This window comes from Ovis aries, chromosome 10 (genome assembly GCF_016772045.2).
Source record: "Ovis aries strain OAR_USU_Benz2616 breed Rambouillet chromosome 10, ARS-UI_Ramb_v3.0, whole genome shotgun sequence".
Taxonomy (NCBI): domain Eukaryota; kingdom Metazoa; phylum Chordata; class Mammalia; order Artiodactyla; family Bovidae; genus Ovis; species Ovis aries.
Genome location: NC_056063.1, coordinates 40,527,791 through 40,548,950, shown reverse-complemented (window position 1 = coordinate 40,548,950; position 21,160 = coordinate 40,527,791). Strand labels below are relative to the sequence as shown.

Sequence of the window (21,160 nt, the reverse complement as noted above, 5' to 3'; positions counted from 1 at the left end):
AATAATAGGTGGAAAATAGAGGCTTGAAAATATCAGTAACAGTTAAATACAGAAGAATTTATTTTACTGTGACCAAAAAAAGAAAAAGAAAAGAAAAATCTTGGGCAAAACTTAAATGATTATTTAGATTTAACTGCATTGGGTATTGAGCATGTGGGGAGCATTTAGTGATTTTATAATAATAATATACAAATATCTGCATATACATTTGATTCAGTTCACTTTAGTTGCTTCTTCATGTCAGACTCTTTGCTACCCCTTGGACTGCAGTACACCAGGCCTCCCTGTCCATCACCAACTCGCGGAACTTATTCAAACTCATGTGTGTTGAGTCGGTGATACCATCCAACTATCTCATCCACTGTTGTCACCTTCTGCTCCTGCCTCCAATCTTTCCCAGCATCAGGGTCTTTTCAATTGAGTCAGTTCTTCACATCAGGTGGCCAAATATTAGAGTTTCAGCTTCAACATCAGTCCTTCCAATGAATATTCAGGACTGATTTTATTTAGAATGGACTGGTTGGATTTCCTTGCAGTCCAAAGGACTCTCAAGAGTCTTTTTCAACACCACAGTTCAAAAGCATTAATTACTTGGTGCTCAGCTTCCTTTACAGTCCAATTCTCACATCCATACATGACTACTAGAAAAATGAGAGACCTGAATAGACGGACCTTTGTTGGCAAAGTAATGTCTCTACTTTTTAATATGCTGTCTAGGCTGGCCATAACTTTCCTTCCATGGAGTAAAAATCTTTTAATTTCAAAGCTGCAGTCACTATCTGCCGTGATTTTGGAGCCCCTAAAATTAAAGTCCGTCACTATTTCCACTGTTTCCCCATCTACTTGCCATGAAATGATGTGATTAGTTGTGATGATCTTAGTTTTCTGAATGTTGAGCTTTAAGCCAACTTTTTCACTCTCCTCTTTCACTTTCATCAAGAGGCTTTTTAATTCTTCTTCATTTTCTGCCATAGGATGGTGTCATCTGCATATCTGAGGTTATTGATATTTCTCCTGGCAATCTTGATTCCATCTTGTGCTTCATCCAGCCCAGTGTTTCTCATGATGTACTCTGCATATAAGTTCAGTAAGTAGGGTGACAATATACAGCCTTGAAATACTCTTTTCCCAATTTGGAACCAGTATGTTGTTTCATGTCCAGTTATAACTGTTGCTTCCTGACCTGGATACAAATTTCTCAAGAGGCAGGTCAGGTGATCTAGTATTCCCAACTCTTGAAGAATTTTCCAGTTTGTGGTTATCCACACAGTCAAAGGCTTTGGCATTGCCAGTAAAGCAGAAGTAGATATTTTTTTCTAGAATTCTCTTAACGTTTTTGATAATTCAACAGATGTTGAGAATTTGATCTCTGGTTCCTCTGGCTTTGCTAAATCCAGTTTGAACATCGGGAAGTTCACAGTTCAAGTACTGTTGAAGCCTAGCTTGGAGAACTTTGAACATTACCTTGCTAGCGTGTGAGATAAGTGCAATTGTGCAGTAGTTTGAGCATTCTTTGGCATTGCCTTTCTTTGGGATTGGAATGAAAACACCTTTTCCAGTCCTGTGGTCACTGCTGAATTTTCCAGATTTTCTGGCATATTGAGTGGAGCCCTTTCACAGCATCATCTTTTAGGATTTGAAATAGCTCAACTAGAATTCCATCACCTCCTCTTGCTTTGTTTGTAGCAATGCTTCCTAAGGCCAACTTGACTTCACATTACAGGATATCTGGCTCTAGGTTGCTGATCACACCATTGTGATTATCTGGGTCATGAAGATCTTTATTGTATCATTCTTTTGTGTATTCTTGCACCTCTTCTTAATATCTTCTGCTTCTGTTAGATCCATACAAATTCTGTCCATACCATTTTGTTTGGTCCATATGATTTTGTGAGGTGATACCCCATGCCCAAGGGCAAAGGAGAAGCATCAGGAAGATGGTAGGAGGGGTGAATTTGCTTTAGAATCAAACCCCATTCTTTCCAGAGATGCTCAGATGGCTCAAACAAACCTTGTGCACGCCAGGACCCAGGAACCCCACAGAGACTAAGACAGAACGGTGTTTGAGCACCTCCTGTGGATGTATGAGTCAGTAGTGGACTGCCACAGGAACAGGAGCTCTGAGTGCAGGAGACTTGGGTATGGCATCACCATTAACTCCACCATAGAGCTGTCAGAACTCACACAGGACTGGGAAATTGACTCTTGGAGGGCACACACAATACCTTGTACGCACCAGGACCCAGGAGAAAGGAGCAGTGACCCCACAAAAGACTGACTCAGACTTGCTCAGAAGTATCCAGGAGTCTAAAGCAGAGGCGTGGGTTGGTGATAGCCTGCTGCAGGGTTGGAGGCAGTGAGTATAGCAGTACATGCATGGGATCTTTTGAAGGAGGTCCCCATTATCTTCATTACCTCCACCATAGTTTGGCCCCAGATAAATAGGAGGGAGGGAGCACAGCTCCAACCATCAACAGAAAGTTAGATTAAATATTTACTGAGGATGGCCCACTCATCAGAACAAGACCAGGTTTCCCCCTCAGTCTCTCCCATCAGGAAGCTTCCATAAGCCTCTCATCCTTCTCTATCAGAGGGCAGACAGACTGAAAACTACAGTCACAGGAAACTAACCAATCTGATCACATGTACCACATGCTTGTCTAACTCAGTGAAACTATGAGCCATGCTATGTAGGGCCATCCATGATGGATCGGTCATGGTGGAGAGTTCTGACAAAATGTGGTCCACTGAAGAAAGGAATGGCAAACCACTTCATTATTTTTGCCTTGAGAACCCCATGAACAGTATGAAAAGGCAAAAAGATAGTACACTGAAAGATGAACTCCTCAGATCAGGAGGTGCCCAATATGTTGCTGGACTCCAAGTAGAGAAATAACTCCAGAGAGAATGAAACGATGGAGCCAAAGCAAAAAAATCACCCAGTTGTGGATGTGACTGGTGATAGAAGCAAGGTCCAATGCTGTAAAGAGCAATATTGCATAAGAACCTGGAATGTTAGGTCCATGAATCAAGGCAAATTGGAAGTGGTCAAACAGGAGATGGCAAGAGTGAACATCAACATTTAAGGAATCAGAGAACTAAAATGGACTGGAATGGGTGAATTTAACTCAGATGACCATTATATCTACTACTGTGGGCAGGAATCCCATAGAAGAAATGGAGTAGCCATCATAGTCAACAAAAGAGTATGAAATACAGTACTTGGATGCACTCTCAAAAATGACAGAATGATCTCTGTTCATTTCCAAGGCAAACCATTCAGTCTCACAGTCATCCAAGTCTATGCCCTGACCAGTAATGCTGAATAAGATGAAGTTGAATGGCTCTATGAAGAAGAACTACAAGACCTTCTAGAACTAATAACCAAAACAGATGTACTTTTCATTAGGAAGTCAAGAAACATGGAGTAACAGGCAAATTTGGCTTTGGAGTACAGAATGAAGCAGGGCAAAGGCTAACAGAATTTTTCCAACAGAACACACTCCTCATAGCAAACACCCTCTTCCAACGGCACATGAGAAAACTCTACACATGGACATGACCAAATGGTCAATACCAAAATCAGGTTGATTATATTCTTTGCAGACAAAGATGGAGAAGCTCTATACAATCAGCAAAAAAGAGCCTGCAAGCTGATTATGGCTCAGATCATGAACTCCTTATTGACAAATTCAGACTCAATTTGAAGAAAGTAGGGAAAACCACTAGACCATTCAGGTATGACCTGAATCAAATCCCTTATGATTATACAGTGGAAGTGAGAAATAGATTCAAGGGATTAGATCTAATAGACAGAGTGCCTGATGAACTATGGACAGAGATTTGTGACATTGTACAGGAGAAAAGGATCAAGACAATCCCCAAGAAAAAGAAATGCAAAAAAGCAAAATGGCTGTCTGAGGAGGCTTTAGAAATAGCTGTGAAATGAAGAGAAGTGAAAAGCAAAGGGGAAAAGGAAAGATGTACCCATCTGAGTGCCAAGTTCCAAAGAATAGCAAGGAGAAATAAGAAAGCCTTCCTCAGTGATCAATGCAAAGAAATAGAGGAGGAAAACAATATAATGGAAAGGACTAGAGATCTCCTCAAGAAAATTATAGTTAGCAATGCAACATTTCATGCAAGATGGGCTCAGTAAAGGACAGAAATGGTATGGGGGCATTTTAGTTAGGGATTATTTATGTATTTGTATTTTGTAAAGAAATTAAAAGTGATATTCTGCTCAATTCTGTCTTACATACTTGCTGTTTGTATTGAATTCTCATACCAAGGATCTGTCACTTCTTTTACATAAATTCATTTTATACTCAATCACAATGAATACCTATCATAAAAACAAATAGCATGTCAACACATTTATTTGACCAGAGTCCTCTTGAGATAATGTCTTAATTTTCATCAAGATTGTAGTGATTACTGTTTCTAATTATGATAATCAAATAACTCATTAGTGATTATATTTCGAAAAGGTTTTAAAATACAAAATGTTTCTAGAATCTGGTGAGTCATTCGACTGAGTGTATTGAAATATGGACATAACTGAAAGGGCAATTTTGACCCTCAATATCAGGCACTAAAGAGATTATGTAAGGCAAAGGTGCTCAATTTTTACATGCTATACGTTTCTAAAGGCCCAGTTTCATGGTAGTTTGTTTTAAAGCACATTCTTGTTTATTTATGAAGAATAAATTGAGCAAAACTTGTTGGCTTGTCTAACTTGACATCAGCATAAACCATCAAATGAGTGGATCAAGGTTTAAGCAAGTGAAGGGTGTATTTCATTAGTTGTTGCTCAATATATGAAGCAGACAATTGAAGCAAAAGAAAGGAGGTGCTGACTTATTTTTCAAAGGAAATTTCATTTGCAAAAAGATTCAGTTTAATGAGCTACAGAAAACAAGATCTTGTTATCTTTCATGTGTGCATTCAGTGGCTTATTTAAAAGTTTGTAAATATTTGCTGAATGTGCCCTTTATTAGGTATATGTGTGTGTATGGGTTTTCCTTCCTCAAGCAAACTTCTCTTCTTGCATTGTAACAATTTTTTAATAAGACTGTGTACAGATTTCTATACTTCTCCATGCTTTAGAGAGCTCACTAAGCAATAAGAGTGGTAAAAATGTTTTGTACTTTGAGATGATACGTACAATGTCGGTTAGCTTAAAAGCACAAAATACCAGCTGGTAAAGTTCAGTCAAGCCTTTCTCACAATCAACCATTAACACAAAAGGGTCTAAGCCATGTTGATAAATTACATATACAGTTGCGATACTTAGACCTACACTTTTGACCATATTCAAACACATTTATCATAATATTTGGTTTTAAACTTATCAGACTCTTCTTTTGTAGATCATGTTTCAGAACATCTGATTGGCCCTTTCAACATCCCATATGAAGAGCATGGCGTTTTTCCAGATGAACAGAGAAAGGTGTATTTTATGAATATATTTGGATATATTAATTAAGCAGATGGTTTTTTAAGATTTGGTTATAAGTTCCTTCCAGGGAGAAACATTTTTTTTTTCCTGTTAAATTGAATGGCCATCTGGATTGAATTAACTACATGCTCTAAATCTAGTCTATTTTCGGGTCTTTGTTATTAACCTCTTGCCTGGGAGTAATCTGGGCAACTTATGAGAATTTTAATGAGATAAGTTCAAAGGTCCCTTTAAAGTCTGCAAACTTATCCTTTAAAATATGGGATTTAAAATATGATTGAATTTTTTGTTGAAGTATATTAACATGAGTCAAGATAATTTCTACCCTGCATCATATAAATAAGATATAAAGCATCATACATTGACCTCTAAATGTTTGATTTCTGGTCAGCCAGTGTTTCTGTCTTAATTTCTTCACCAATAATAGAGGTTAAGAAAAGAATTTTCTAGTGTCTCTTTAAACTCTAAAATTCAATGAATCTATCAGATGCTGAAGTCACCCAAAGGGAAAGGAATTGCTACAAATCCTAACTTGCAAGTACAATTTTAAAGCTCAGACTCCAAGCTCTTGAAAGAGTTTCAGTGCCACAGAGGGGAATGAAAAAGAGACCTAACAGAACTTAAAAAGAGTAAAGGCTGAAAGAAAGGCAAAGAGGGATTCAGAGCTACTGAGCTCAGTGTCAGGAGTATGAATCATATTTACTCTGATTTCCTGTTTCTTTAGATGTTGAATCCCAAAAGAAGGTAGCTACCTTTCTGGCTGCTTCCTTCTAATTCTCCACACACACACACTCATATGTGCACACACACAGATACACATACACCACCATCTCATACTGTATATATGCTGGAGAAAAGTTATACTTTGTTTCTTAAAGTGTCCCATAGTTGTCTGGATTATTGCAGAACATTGTGAATTATAGAATTAGTTTAGACATCTTTCCAAAGTGACTCATGAAAATCAACCCAAATTAATGATGATTTCTTTCCTTGCTTATATTAGGTCCCTTGGTAATTCAAATGGTTAGAAAAAGATATTATATAAATAGAATGGCAGTTTTTTTTTTTTTCCTTTCATTGAAGGGAAGTAAAAAAAGTCTATTCATTCTTATCAAATTCTTACCAGGTAAGGTTTAATGAAAAGAAATCTTTGTTAAAATACTTGAAATTGTAAGAATGTTAATACAACATCACAAAGAGACATATTTCAGAGGTGTTGAATTTTACATTGAGGTAATAATTAGAAATTCTATATATTTTTTCTCCTTTCCTAAAATTATTTTCCTTAAATCATGTATTTTCTTGATTTGAAAGTGAATTTCTGTTATTGGTATTACTAATATGAAATGTTTTATAAAATGTTCTATACGTACTGTTTAACTACTTTAAATATTGGCCCTCTCCATTTCCATTTCATAAAAACTGTCACAAACTTAAGCATTAAACCTTATTTGGACTGAATATATTTATTTCAATATCATTATAGGACTAAAATACATTGATTTTTTACAAAAGGCTATAATTCTGTATTCTTCTGAAGAAAACTATATATATATATGAGTATATATGTATATAGATAGATATAGATATAAAACCGCAGTATAAAAATGCCATTATTTAATCTTACTCTCTTCAGATTTTATTCTTTTTGTTCCCTTTCTTTTTAGATATTTATGTTTGTTATCAAATATATTTAGGAGATGTACAAGCTTCATAAAAATGACCACATTTAATATACTGCCAACTTTTTAAGGAAGGGAATTATTTCTTATTCCTGTTCTTTTAACCAAATCATTAAAAAGTATTTGGCACAGAGGAGGTTATTAAGAAATATTTGTTGACGCTGATAAACACTTTTATTAGGGAGAATCTTCACAAAATGTATAGCATTTGATATACTTCTTGAAGAGAAAATCAAATATTCTTCCTCAGAAAAGAAATGTTTTCCAGTTATGCTTTATACTCATTAATATATATTTTCAAAATAGTTTTTTTTTGGGTATATGATTCTATAATCTATTCATTTTCATACCTCTCATCACGAGCGGGACAACCTCATAAGAATATATCAGAGAGGTGTTAGTGTTTTAGAGAATCATCTATCTGTTACAGTTACATGACCTGAGGATTAAAAGATAAACCATACAGTAGTTTTGATGAAGTTATATTAATTGGGAGCTTGGAGATAAAGAAGGTAATTCAAAAGATTAACTCTATAAGTAGTAACTCACATACAGCTATTTCCTTGTTTTGTAAAAATACATCGCTTTAGAGATATTTGCCCCAAACCTGTAAGAAGAACCGTTTTTAAGACCTTGAAAGTGAGCATATTTCTCATGTGACTTGATTTTTTCCCTTAAAAGGCATAGAGCTTCAATTTTAAAGATAGATTAAAACAAAACAAACAAACAAACAAAAAAAAAACCACTCTAACGTTTTAAACCTTCACAGCTGGATAGATTCCACATTTGCTGAGGAGTTTCTATCCAACATCACTGTGATTAGTTTCTTCGACAGTGAAAGTGAAAGTCGCTCATTCGTGTCCAATTCTTTGGGACCTCATAGAATATACAGTTTATGGGATTCTCCAGGCCAGGATACTGGAGTGGGTAGCCTTTCTCTTTTCCAGGGGATCTTCCCAACCCAGGTCTCCTGCATTACAGGTGGATTCTTTAAAGCTGGGCCACAAGGGAAGCCCAAGGATACCAGAGTGGGTAGCCTATCCCCTCTCCAGTGGATATTCCCAACCCAGGAATCAAACCGGGTTCTCCTACACTGCAGGCGGGTTCATTATCAACTGAGATATCTGGGAAGCCCATTTGGCCTTAAATACTCAACTATCTCAAAAGGTATTGGATACACTGGCTCTTTTTCTGGAAAGAACGTGAATGTATAGCCAGTAAACATCAAGCCTTTGATAGTTGCTTTTCTTCCTTCTGAATAAAAAGATAAGATGTATATGAAACACGGGATTAAAATTTTTACTTTGGCTTTAACAAAAGTCACATGCATTTTCAAAGCTATTAGCAAGTTAAGAGCAAATGTAACAGAGTCAGTGGGAAAGTCTCAGCTTTCCTGCAGTTTATCAAGTTATTCACATTATTTTATGAAGATTTAAACTTACAGAATAATATTCAGAAAAATAAACACTATCTTAAGTTTTGTAGTAACAGATCTGATAATATCTCCTGTTCATACTGCATTTTTGAACTGGATAGTTGAAAGAGATTCTCTAATATAAACTTCCCATATTACAGACAAATACAAGGATGCCATGAAATGACAGTCAGATGGTAACAGAACTGAGGGTCAAGTCCAAGGGCCCCAGTGCCAACTGGCACTGTCCAATATATTATGAAATATCTTTCTTTTTTTTAACTCTAAATCATTGCTCTAAAAGTTATAAATTTCCATTCAAATTTAGATAACGTACAATTTGCATAAGTTAATTTAAAATACAAATTTAAAACACTGAATTAAAAAAAAACACGTCTTAAAATTATGTTTGCAAGGAATAATGTTTGTTTGCTATCAGTGTACGGACTATAAAAAACAAAGCACTTTTTTTTTCTCTCTCTCTCTGTATGCTATTAAAAGCACAGGTTGCAGCTTCAGGGTCTGTTTTAGAAAACTTTCCAGTAAGAGAAGTCTAATAAACCACTGAACTTATTTAAGAATTTGCCTTGAAAGAATATTCAAATAACTGGCACAGCCTTGAGTTTTGAATTCATGTTAAAGCACTCTAGATTTGAATCTCTGAATTTATTACCTGATTTCTTTGACTGAAGGTTGGCTTGCAGACTGTTGTGAAAGACTGGCATGCAGATAGCTAAAGTTAATATTATGTTAAAGGTTTATTTTGGGAAAGCATTTTTGTGATACGAGAACACAGTTGTACTATTTGGAAAGCATATTCTGTCCAGATTTTAAAAAATATATATATCATGAAAATTTCAACATACAGTTAAAATTCTAAGTAAGCTTATGTTTCAGAAATATTTCACCCTAAATTGTAGGATGTGCTTGTGTTAAACATATATACTAACTTTAGGCTTCCCTGGTAGCTCAGACAATAAAGACTCTGCCTGCAATGCAGGAGACTGAGGGAGGTTTAATCCCTGGGTTGGGAAGATCCCCTCGAGAAGGAAATGGCAATGCAGTCCAGTATTCTTGCCTGGATAATTCCATGGACAGAAGAGACTGGCAGGCTCCAGTCCATAGGGTTGCTAAGAGTCAGACTCGACTGAGCAACTAATGCTTTCACGCTATGATACTAATTTAGTATAGTATATTTGCTTTGTTTCCAGAACATTTAAAATTTTATAAGTGTTTATATATTATTTATATCACACAGGGTGAAATCTTTTATCAAAAGGTTAGTACTTGATATGATATTAGTAAAAGCAGTTGTGTATATAAAAGATATATCCTTTTATATATAAATATATGAAATAATATACAGAAAAATATGAGTTACTTACGTGAAACATGGAATTCATAGGCATGGTACATGTAAGTCCAATTCACAAGTTGCTGCTTCTCTATAGAAGGAGAATATTTACTGGGTGGAAAGCCCATCAAAGTGTAACTGAGCAGGACTTTTGGAGGCCTTCCTGGGACAAGTCTTTCTCCATATCCTTTGCTTTAGCTCCTCTCTGCAGTACCCAGGTAACAGTATTCAATGCACATTTCTTAAATTGTTGTTTTTTTTTTTAACAGATGTAAAGACCCCTTACCAAATGAAGGAAGATGTTAAGTACTTCATGACCATAAGCACATAACTCCAGGCTTTCTGGAGCTTAAGAATTGATAATGTTAACCCCTGGGACACTGCCCTGTTACCTCACCATTAGCCAATCAGAGAATTGTGCATAAACTGACCACATACCCTGTGACCTCCCCTCCCTCATCTGGCTTTTAAAAATGATTTGCCTAATCTCTTCATGGAGCTTTGGATTTTTAAAGCATGAATTACCCTTACATGACCCTGCAATATACTATTATCTGCTCCAATTCCAACATTTCAGTTTGTTTGACTTCGGTGTGTCACGCATACAAACTTGCCCTAACAGATATATCCCTAAACTCACTTATTACTTAGATTTGTGTAAAGTTTTTGTATGTTCCAATGCCAGTAAGTTGCACATGTTATAAACTAATATTCACTAATAAGTGAGTTCAGTCACTAAGTCCTGTCAGACTCTATAACCTCATGGACTGCAACATGTCAGGCTTCCCTGTCATCTGACTCCTGGGGAGTTTGCTCAAATTCACCTCCATTGAGTCAATGATGCTGTCTAACCATCTCATCCTCTTTCACTCCCTTGTTTTTTTGCCTTCAATCTTTTCCAACATCAGGATCTTTTCCAATGAATTGGCTCTTTGCATCAGGGGACCAAAGTATTGGAGTTTCAGCTTCAGCATCAGTCCCTCCAATGAATATTCATGACATTTTCTTTAGGATTGACTGGTTGGATCTCCTTGCCACTGTTTCCACTGTTTCCCCATCTGTTTGCCATGAAGTGATGGGACCAGATGCCATGATCTTAGGTCTCTGAATGTTGAGCTTTAAGCCAACTTTTCACCCTATTTCTCTTTCATCAAGAAGCTCTTTAGTTCTTCTTCATGTTCTGCCATAAAGGTGGTGTCATCTGCATATCTAAAGTTGTTGATATTTCTTCTGGCAATCTTGATTCCAGCTTGTGTTTATCCAGCCAAGCATTTCACAAGAGGTACTCTGCATGTATTAAATAAGAAGGGTGACATCACACAGCCTTATCATACTCCTTTCCCATTTTTGAACCAGTCTGTTTCATGTCCAGTTCTAATGGCTTCTTCTTAACATGCATATAGGTTTCTCTGGAGACAGGTAAGGTGGCCTGATACTCTCATCTCTAAGAATTTTCTGCAGTTTGTTTTGAGTCACACAGGCAAAAGCTTTAGTGTAGTCAATGGAACAGATGTTTTTCTGGAACTCCTTTGGTTTCTCCAAGATCCAGCAAATGTTCACATTTGATCTCTGGTTCCTCTGCATTTTCTAAACCCAGCTTGTACATATGGAAGTTCTAGGTTCATATACCACCAGAGCCTAGCTTGAAGGATCTTCAGCATAACCTTGCAAGCATATGAAATGAGTGCAATCATATGGTATTTGCAACATTCTTTGGAACAGTCTTTGGAATTGGAATGAAAAGCAGAGTGAAGTAAGCCAGAAAGAAAAACACCAATACAGTATACTAACACATATATATGGAATTTAGGAAGATGGCAATGACGACCCTGTATGCAAGACAGGAAAAAAGACACAGATGTGTATAACGGACTTTTGGACTCAGAGGGAGAGGGAGAGGGTGGGATCATTTGGGAGAATGGGAATTCTAACATGTATACTATCATGTAAGAATTGAATCGCCAGTCCATGTCTGACGTAGGGTGCAGCATGCTTGGGGCTGGTGCATGGGGATGACCCAGAGAGATGTTGTGGGGAGGGAGGTGGGAGGGGGGGTCATGTTTGGGAACGCATGTAAGAATTAAAGATTTTAAAATTAAAAAAAAAATAGAAAAAAAAAAGAAAAGAAAAGCAACCTTTTTCAGTCCTATGATCATTGCTGAGTTTTCCAAATTTGTTGACTTATTGAATGCAGCACTTTAATAGCATCATCTTTTAGGATTTGAAATAGCTCAGCTAGAATTTGGCCACCTCCATTAGCTTTGTTCCTAACTTTTCTTCTTAAGGTCCACTTGACTTCCCACTCCAGGTTGTTCTGCTCTAGGTGAATGACCACACCATCATAGTTATCTGTGTCATTAAGAGCTTTTTTGCACATTTCTTCTGTGTATTCTTGATAGCTCTTCTTAATCTCTTTTGCTTCTGTTAGTTCCTTACCATTTCTGTCCTTTGTATTTGATACTCTTTTAGAATTCCCTGGAAATATTAACCAATTAAAAAAAATACATTGACTTTTGTGGATATTAATTCCCTAAGAGTGAAAATGAAACTCATCATTTTCCTTCCCTGAAGCTTTCAGTTCAGGCCAGAAATATAACAGAAAGATCACTTTCAAATTCCCGAGGAGACATTTCTAAATTGACCACTCCCATTGTATTTGAAATATTAAAACTATTTTTACTCACTCTATTTTTCTTGTGTTGAGACAATTTTAGCTTTGTTTCCTTTCAAACTATAAATTAAATTATAAATATATGAAAATTATAGGGGATTTTATAGCAAAAATTAAAAAATAAACTTAAATAAACTAAAAAAAATGTCTGGAATAAAAAATATAGCATGAATAATCTTCATTGATCCTGGTACTGAAAATGTCTGTTATTGTGTTCCTTAGAATATGTTTAGACAGAAGTTAGCCTCTCTTCCTAAGTGTCTGGAGCTGTAAAGGATTCCATTTATTTCATTTATTTAAAATACAGAATTAATTTGCAGTATGCCATGCTGACTGGCATTAATGAGGCTTTGCTCAAGCAACATTACATGCAGTCCTTTTGTAATTTAAAATCTTTCAATGTCTTACTGCTCTTGTGAAATGGCTTTATAGTAAGGTAATAATACAAGGAAGAAACCGATGGAGAAATTATAAAGCATAGAATATTAGTATTTGAAGTGTACTTTCTGAGAGTTTTTATTTCTATGCATGCCCATAGCAACTGGGTCAAAAGGGGTACATAAAACTACATAGCATCCATGAACCACTTAAATAAAATGCTGTAATGTACAGAAAGCTACAATTTGTGGTCTTCATAAAGGTAGTTTTGCACTGCTCTTCTTTGGTGAGTAATGACCTACAACTGTATCCAGTTTATCTATATTATATTAGAGAGCTTAGTAGTAATTGCTTATAAAACAATTTATAACTGGATGTGAGGAAATATATGACCTTATTCATGTATGTATTTGTTTATTTATCAAAATTGAGTTCACACTCATGTAGCCAGTACCCTGGCACACTCAATGTTCAGTTCACAGAAGTTTGCTTTGCTGCTTAGAGGAAAGCTGCTGCGTAATTTTGACATAGGATGCTATTGCTTAATTTTTAACTAAATTACCAAAATTTCTATAGGACTATAAAAATATTTTCCTTTTATTCCAAACTTTATTAAGTATTATGTTGATAAAAGAAGATAAAATTCAGCTTAATGTAGCCCCTTCAAAAACTTTGTGATTCTTTTGGGAATATATTTTTACCTCTATCTCAAGCTCTTCATTTGTCAATTGTCCATTAAAAAAAAGCCTTGAAAGTCATTGCCTAGAAGGAAAGCATGCAATTTTCAGATATCCTCAGTAAATGAACAATATACAGAGTTGCTAAATCTTTTTAGTAACCAAAGATATTTATACCTATATATTGCTTTCAAATACCACTTAAGCAATAACACATTGGGAGAAAGCTATTTCTTGGATATGATACCTCTCACTTATACTTTTTTATTAAATTGTTACAATTGTTTGAAAAATGTCTGTCAGTCTATGATAGAGTTCATTAAATTTTGAAATAGCTTATGAAGAATTCCTAAACAAAAGGAAAGTTTCATCTGATACTTTAACTTAAATTACTTACTGAATTTCATCAAACATTAATTCCACATTCTTATTTTTCCAATCCTCTTTTTAACTTATATTTGTTATGATTTTTTACAAAATATTCCTATATTTTAACTGTTTTAGAATAAATTGATTCCATTTAGTGTATTATAATAATAGTAGCTAGAGGTAAATATTATACTAATATTTTAAAAGTAACCTGCTTGCATAACAAAGTGCACAATAAGAAATACTTATTTTTGTCTGTTAATACCACTTATTACAGGAAACTATAATTGAGGGAAGCCATCTGGTCTATTTAATGGCCTATGCCAAAAGGCTATATAAAATCAGCCTTTGTTTTCTCATAAATTCCACATGGAGCAGTCAACTTCTCCCTGTTCATTGAGCAACAGTGACTGCCTCCATCTGGCTAGCCTCTGTAAACCTGGACTAAAAATGGAAATGCTTGTTGGGACAGAGGAGAAAGCAAGTGCTATTAAGGATGGAAGGGGAAGATGTACCTTTGGGACTTCAAGAAAGGAGAAGAAAGGCTATCTCCAGACTGAAAGGAGATATAGGATGGGGACTGTGAGAAGAGTGGAAGGGAATTTACACACACCAGAGGGCTATTGGCCAGTTCAGGTAGTTTTGAAGTAGATCCCAGTTAACTTGCATATGCTGGGGGTGTCTGATGCCCTGAAAGAACCAAGACTGAATAGGCAAAGTCTTCTGGGTAGTCAAATTGTGCAGGGCCCAAAAGTTGAACAGGAGCAAATTTTTTCATATATGCGGTAGATCAATTCAAATGTATACACTTATGTGACATATTATTGTGAAGAAATTGCTTCCTGCCATGAATTACTAAGGGCTTCCCTTGTGGTTCAGCTGGTAAAGAATGTGTCTGCACTGTGGGAGACCTGGGTTGATCCCTGGGGTGGGAAGATCTCCTGGAGAAGGGAATGGCTGCCCACTCCAGTATTCTTGTCTGGAGAATTCCATGGACTGTATAGCCTATGGGGTCGCAAAGAGTCGGACACGACTGAGGAACTTTCAGTTCACTTCACTTCATGACTTACTAAAGGTCCAGTTTGATAAACAAAGCATGATGACTAAATCCACTGCTTTTTAAATTGTTTTTACTACAGGTACTCTCTCAATCTATGGGACAAACGTACTATATTTTTGTCTTAGCATTTACAACACAAAATGTAGGTTTGGGGAATACTCATTTTGCAATGAATTTGTCTGCTGGCGACAAAAGACTGAAAGAAAAAAGAAAATAGCTACCAAGAAATTACTACTCAGGGAGTTAGAAGCCAAAATAATCAAGGTGAATGTAAGTCTCTGTAAAAAGTTTTGCTTTTTTTTTCATGTATTCTTTCATTTCACTTAAAATGCTTATAAAATACCTCATAATGCTGCAGGCATTGTAGTAAATTGTCAACAGGAGGATCATGTTCTCTTGTGAAATGAAAGAAAACAAAACATATTCAGAGAAAGTGGCCACAGTACCCTAGGAAGAAAACCAGCATGTTCCTCAACTAGCTTTAGAAAAACATTTTCTACTGAAAAGGAGAGGATTGATCCTGAGCCAGATCTGAAGAGATTTATCTTCCACATAGTACCTTTACTTCTGTAGATGCATTATTTCAAGATTTTATAGATTATAAAGCCCTTTTTATAACCATTATCTACAATTTTGTTGAGGTGGATGGAACAAATTTTTAACAAAGCCATGCTAATTCTTTTTCTATGTACTGACTCATTTTCAGGTATTTGAAAAACTCAGAAAAAGTAAAGAGAAGTAAGGAAAATACCTGTGTCCCTAGTACCCCAAATTAACATATGCTAATATTTTATGATATTTCTGTCTCCAATTTTTTTAAGAAAAAATACTTGTTTTAAGGAAAAGAAGAGGGGCAAAGCATTTTTTTAAAAAACAAAATAAATAAGCAGATACCTTTTCGCTACTGACGCAGGTGACATTCTCTTCTGCATCCTTTTGTCTGCGTGCATGCTCAGTTGGTTCAGTCATGTCTGACTCTTTGTTACCCAATGGGCTTCAGCCTACCAGACTCCTCTGTCCATGGGATTCTCCAGGCAAGAATACTGCAGTGGATTACCATGCCTTCTTCCAGGGGATCTTCCTGACCCAAGGATCAGACCCGTGACTCTTACCTCTCCTGAACTGATAGCCAAGTTCTTTACCACAAGGACCACTTGGGAAGCCCTTGGATCCTTTTATGGTTCATCATTTTTCCTTATTCTACATAAGTTATCTCTACACTGCCATCTGTTTTTCTATGATTTTAAAACTAAATACTATTTATGTGGTGTTTGGCTTTAAAATTTATTATACTGCATTTTCACTTTAAATCAAAATGTGCATTACACAAGGCAACTACCTAGGTGTGAACACACCTTAATGATCATTTTAGCTTTGTTTTCCAAGCATATTTAATAATGACAGGACAATAAGCCAATAAAGAAGGATTCATAGAAGATATTAGAGAGAAACAGGAAATACAAACTCAAGGCTTCCTGATTTGAGACGGAATAAGTTTCAGAACATTCAGTGATTAGAACAAATTTTCAGAAATCAGAGCATATGCTGTGGATCTCTTAAAATATAAACTTTATCAGTTTCCTGAAATACTCATAAAAATATATGGTTTCATATAAGCATGTTTAGGAACATTTTAAAAGCCCTTCCTTTGTCTGTTTATGAATAGTAAATGGTTCATGTGTCTATTTGAGAAATTATTTTAGAATTGGGAACCAGTGGAGAATGCCATCAGAAAATGTACTTCCTAAGGAAGTAAGCTTCATTTTCTCCAAACTTCTCAGTTTTAGCAATGACAATACCAACATGAACAGTTACATGATTCCAGAAGGAAAGCATGAGCGATAAAAGGACATCCAGGAGTTCGTGGGCCCTTGCAGGGCGAGTGACACAAATGCATCTGGAAGGAAGGAATTATCAGTTGTGTCAAGTGAGCAGAGGACTGTGAATTGCCCTTCAGTTACTATAAGAGGTGATAAAAACTTGGCACACAAGGGCTCTACAAAGGAATGGGTGGAGAGATTGAAGATACCAAGTGCAGACAAGTCTTTAGATTTGTTTCTGCAAATGTGAATCTTTTACTGATGTTTAGAACTTTTGTATTAAAAATAGAAGAATGTTTACTAATTCTTCATGAAAGCAATCTCTAGTTTCTTAAGACAAATAGGAATAATAGTTTCTGTGAGAAGCTTTAACAAAAGGAATTGTTATTTAATGAAACCTATAGCATAAAAACACAAGGTGGCTGCCTGTATAATGACTGCACAGATTTTATAATAACACAACTGATTTTTGGGAAACAACCTCCAATTTGCAAGAAGGTAGGAGGAGTAAGAGGCTACTACTATAGAGCTGGGTGGAAAAATGTAAAGAATCCCCATTGTAGCAAAGAAAACAGCAGTGTTTAACTTAATGGTTATAAAATTTTTCATAAAACTTTTGTTGCTTTTGTTACTATTGTAGTTTTTCTCTTGATATATTGAGTATGAAGTACTTCCTTAGGAATTTGTATCAAAAATGAACTAATATTCCTCATTTTGAGCCAGATTTGTGTAGGTATTTCTGTTGATAGTGAATGACAATTTCCCAGGAACTATGACAAGTGTTTAAGGGAGGGAAGAGTTATACACATAATAAAATAGATATTATTAAATGGAAAATATCAAATAGAATTGAAAGTATAAAATAAATGTATTTACATTGATCTCCATTTAATATGATTGTTGTTAGAAAACTCTACCTCTCAAGTTTGATGTACTTATGAATCCCTCAGTATTAAATCTGATTTAGCAAATCTATGTTGACCATAACTCATTTTATAGTTATTCATATCAAATTTGGAAAATGGAAGAATTTTATTTGATGAAATCTCAAGACGTTTAAATAAACTTTCAATCTATTTTCAGCTGCAACTGTCATTGAAATAGAAACTTGTTGGGAAGAATACATAGCAATTAAATTGTTTTTCCCTTAAGAATGTGTTTCTTTAATGTTTGGGCTATTAATAATATTGGCTCTCAAAATATTCTTTACAGTGCTATTTCTGCTTTCTTTTTCACTCTGATTCATAGATTTATAATCCCCAGAGGCCTCATAACACTGAAAAAGTTTAAAAAGTGATGAAATTACAGTGAATTAAACTTTTCCTTGGATGCCATTAACTTTTCTGTTAATGCCTCTGTTTATGAGGCTGCTAAAGAATTAGACACAAGAAAGGGATTGTGGTAAAATCTTGTTTAGATGGAAGGACTTACCTGAGTACAAGTTGTAATGCAAATGCATTCATTTTGCTTATATCATGTCTCTACCTTAGGGAGGAAGGGAAGGAATGAAGATAAAAGCTGACCTTTGGCACGCACTGTATATAAAATACCATTCCATTATTTGGTTGTCATCTCTCATATTACAGTCCAATTCTGTAACTTCTCATCATTGGTCTAACCATTAAATTTCATGTACTAATAGCCCCTGTCCCTATCCTCATGGCGTAGCTCACAGGATCCATGGTTAAAGCATTATTGAACTATCTGAAGCTCATAGGCAAGTCTGGGGAATTCATGTCTCTAGCCTTTACATATGCTGATTGTTCTGTCCTAAATGTACTGGCCATGATTCCCTCATCAGCACATTTTTCAAGACTAGACTCACTGGAGTCTCACAGTTCTCTTTTCTCTGTCCCTTAGCAACTTATGCATATCATGACGGTTCTTTGTTTCCAATTATGACTTCACTGCTAGTGTAAGACCATTGCAGATATGAAATACCATACCTTGGGTGAAACACTAAAATCCTGAATCAAACCATGCACTCAGCAATATCTGATGATCAAACAACTGAACAAATAGAATAGAAGATGTGAATGAATAAGCAAATGAATAAATCCCTTAAGGGAGAAATGTCAGGATAGCCAAAGTCCAAGTCGTTACATAGGAGTGATTTCACTGGTCAAATCCTTGCACAGAGGCCTTTGAATCTATCTGAACCTCTGCACTCCCCATCTGTTAAAGTAGGATTACATTTTCTACCTCTCTCTGCAGAGGTTCCTTGTGGATAATACATAAAATTCATATGTAAAGATATAAAGTATTATGCAAACATAGGATTTTTTTTTCCAATTTCAGAGGCATTGTGAGGCATCCAAAAAAAAGAGTCACCTAATCCACAATGGGTTAAATAAGGAGAAGGATTAACAAGAGATCAGATTGAAAGAGGAGTGAGGCTAAAATTCCCTATAGTGTCCTGAGGCCGGAAAAGAAATGAAAACCTTAACCCAGGGATTCTAAACTCTTGGCTACACACAAGAATTACCTGGGCATTTCAAAAATAGTTTTGCCTTAGCTCTAATTTATCTGGCATTAAGTGGGGCTCAGTCAGCGACACATTTTAAAGTTCCTTGGGTGATTCTAACATACAGGCAGGATGAGAACCACTGCTGGGCCACAGGAATTGCAGAAACGTTTCTAAGGAGAGAAACTGCATAATACATGAGAGGTTTTAAAAAGATTAATCAGCATGAGTAGATATGAGGAAAAGTGGGGAACATGAACTGAGAGATTAAAATGTCTAAGACCATCACAGATGAAGATAACTGTTTTAAAACTGAAACTTTTTTGAAAGCTGATATCTCTCATTGTGGAGAGATACCAAAGATTGGCTTTCAAAATTAACAGTGAAGTTACTCAGAAAACTCAGGCACATTCGAAGAATTAATACTGGGAGACCAGCGTTAAGCAAAGGAGAAAGGGAAAGATGTAAGCATCTGAATGCAGAGTTCCAAAGAATAGCAAGAAGAGATAAGACAGCCTTCTTCAGCGATCAATGCAAAGAAATAGAGGAAAACAACAGAATGGGAAAGACTAGAGATCTCTTCAAGAAAATTAGAGATACCAAGGGAACATTTCATACAAAGATGGGCTCGATAAAGGACAGAAATGGTCTGGACCTAACAGAAGCAGGAGATATTAAGAAGAGGTGGCAAGAATACACGGAAGAACTGTACAAAAAAGATCTTCATGACCCAGATAATCATGATGATGTGATAACTAATCTAGAGCCAGACATCTTGGAATGTGAAGTCAAGTGGGCCTTAGAAAACATCACTACGAACAAAGCTAGAGGAGGTGATGGAATTCCAGTTGAGCTGTTTCAAATCCTGAAAGATGATGCTGTGAAAGTGCTGCATTCAATATGCCAGCAAGTTTGGAAAACTCAGCAGTGGCCACAGGACTGGCAAAGGTCAGTTTTCGTTCCAATCCCAAAGAAAGGCAATGCCAAAGAATGCTCAAACTACTGCACAATTGCAGTCATCTCACATGCTAGTAAACTAATGCTCAAAATTCTCCAAGCTAGACTTCAGCGATACATGAACTGTGAACTTCCTGATGTTCAAGCTGGTTTTAGAAAAGGCAGAGGAACCAGAGATCAAATTGCCAACGTCCGCTGGATCACGGAAAAAGCAAGAGAGTTCCAGAAAAACACCTATTTCTGCTTGATTGACTATGCCAAAGCCTTTGACTGTGTGGATCACAATAAACTGTGGAAAATTCTGAAAGACATGTGAATACCAGACCACCTAACCTGCCTCTTGAGAAATCTGTATGCAGGTCAGGAAGCAACAGTTAGAACTAGACATGGAACAACAGACTGGTTCCATTAAGAAAAGGAGTACGTCAAGGCTGTATATTGTCACCCTGCTTATTGAACTTCTATGCAGAGTACATCATGAGAAACACTAGGCTGGAAGAAACAGAAGCTGGAATCAAGATTGCCGGGAGAAATATCAATAACCTCAGATATGCAGATGACACCAGAAAGTGGCAGAAAGTGAAGAAGAGCTAAAAAGCCTATTGATGAAAGTAAAAGAGGAGAGTGAAAAAGTTGGCTTAAAGCTCAACATTCAGAAAACAAAGATCATGTCATACGGTCCCATCACTTCATGGGAATAGATGGGAAAACAGTGGAAACAGTGTCAGACTTTATTTTGGGGGGCTCCAAAATCAGTGCAGATGGTGATTGCAGCCATGAAATTAAAAGACGCTTGCTCCTTGGAAGAAAAGTTATGACCAGCCTAGATAGCATATTCAAAAGCAGAGACATTACT

The 21,160-nt window shown here is 36.1% G+C and overlaps 1 protein-coding gene across 5 annotated transcripts in view; it reads left to right on the top strand.

Annotated features, from left to right (window-relative positions):
- The window catches only part of PCDH9 (protocadherin 9), a 1,180,404-nt gene that overhangs the window by 395,993 nt on the left and 763,251 nt on the right, over positions 1–21,160 (top strand). The window lies entirely within an intron of this gene.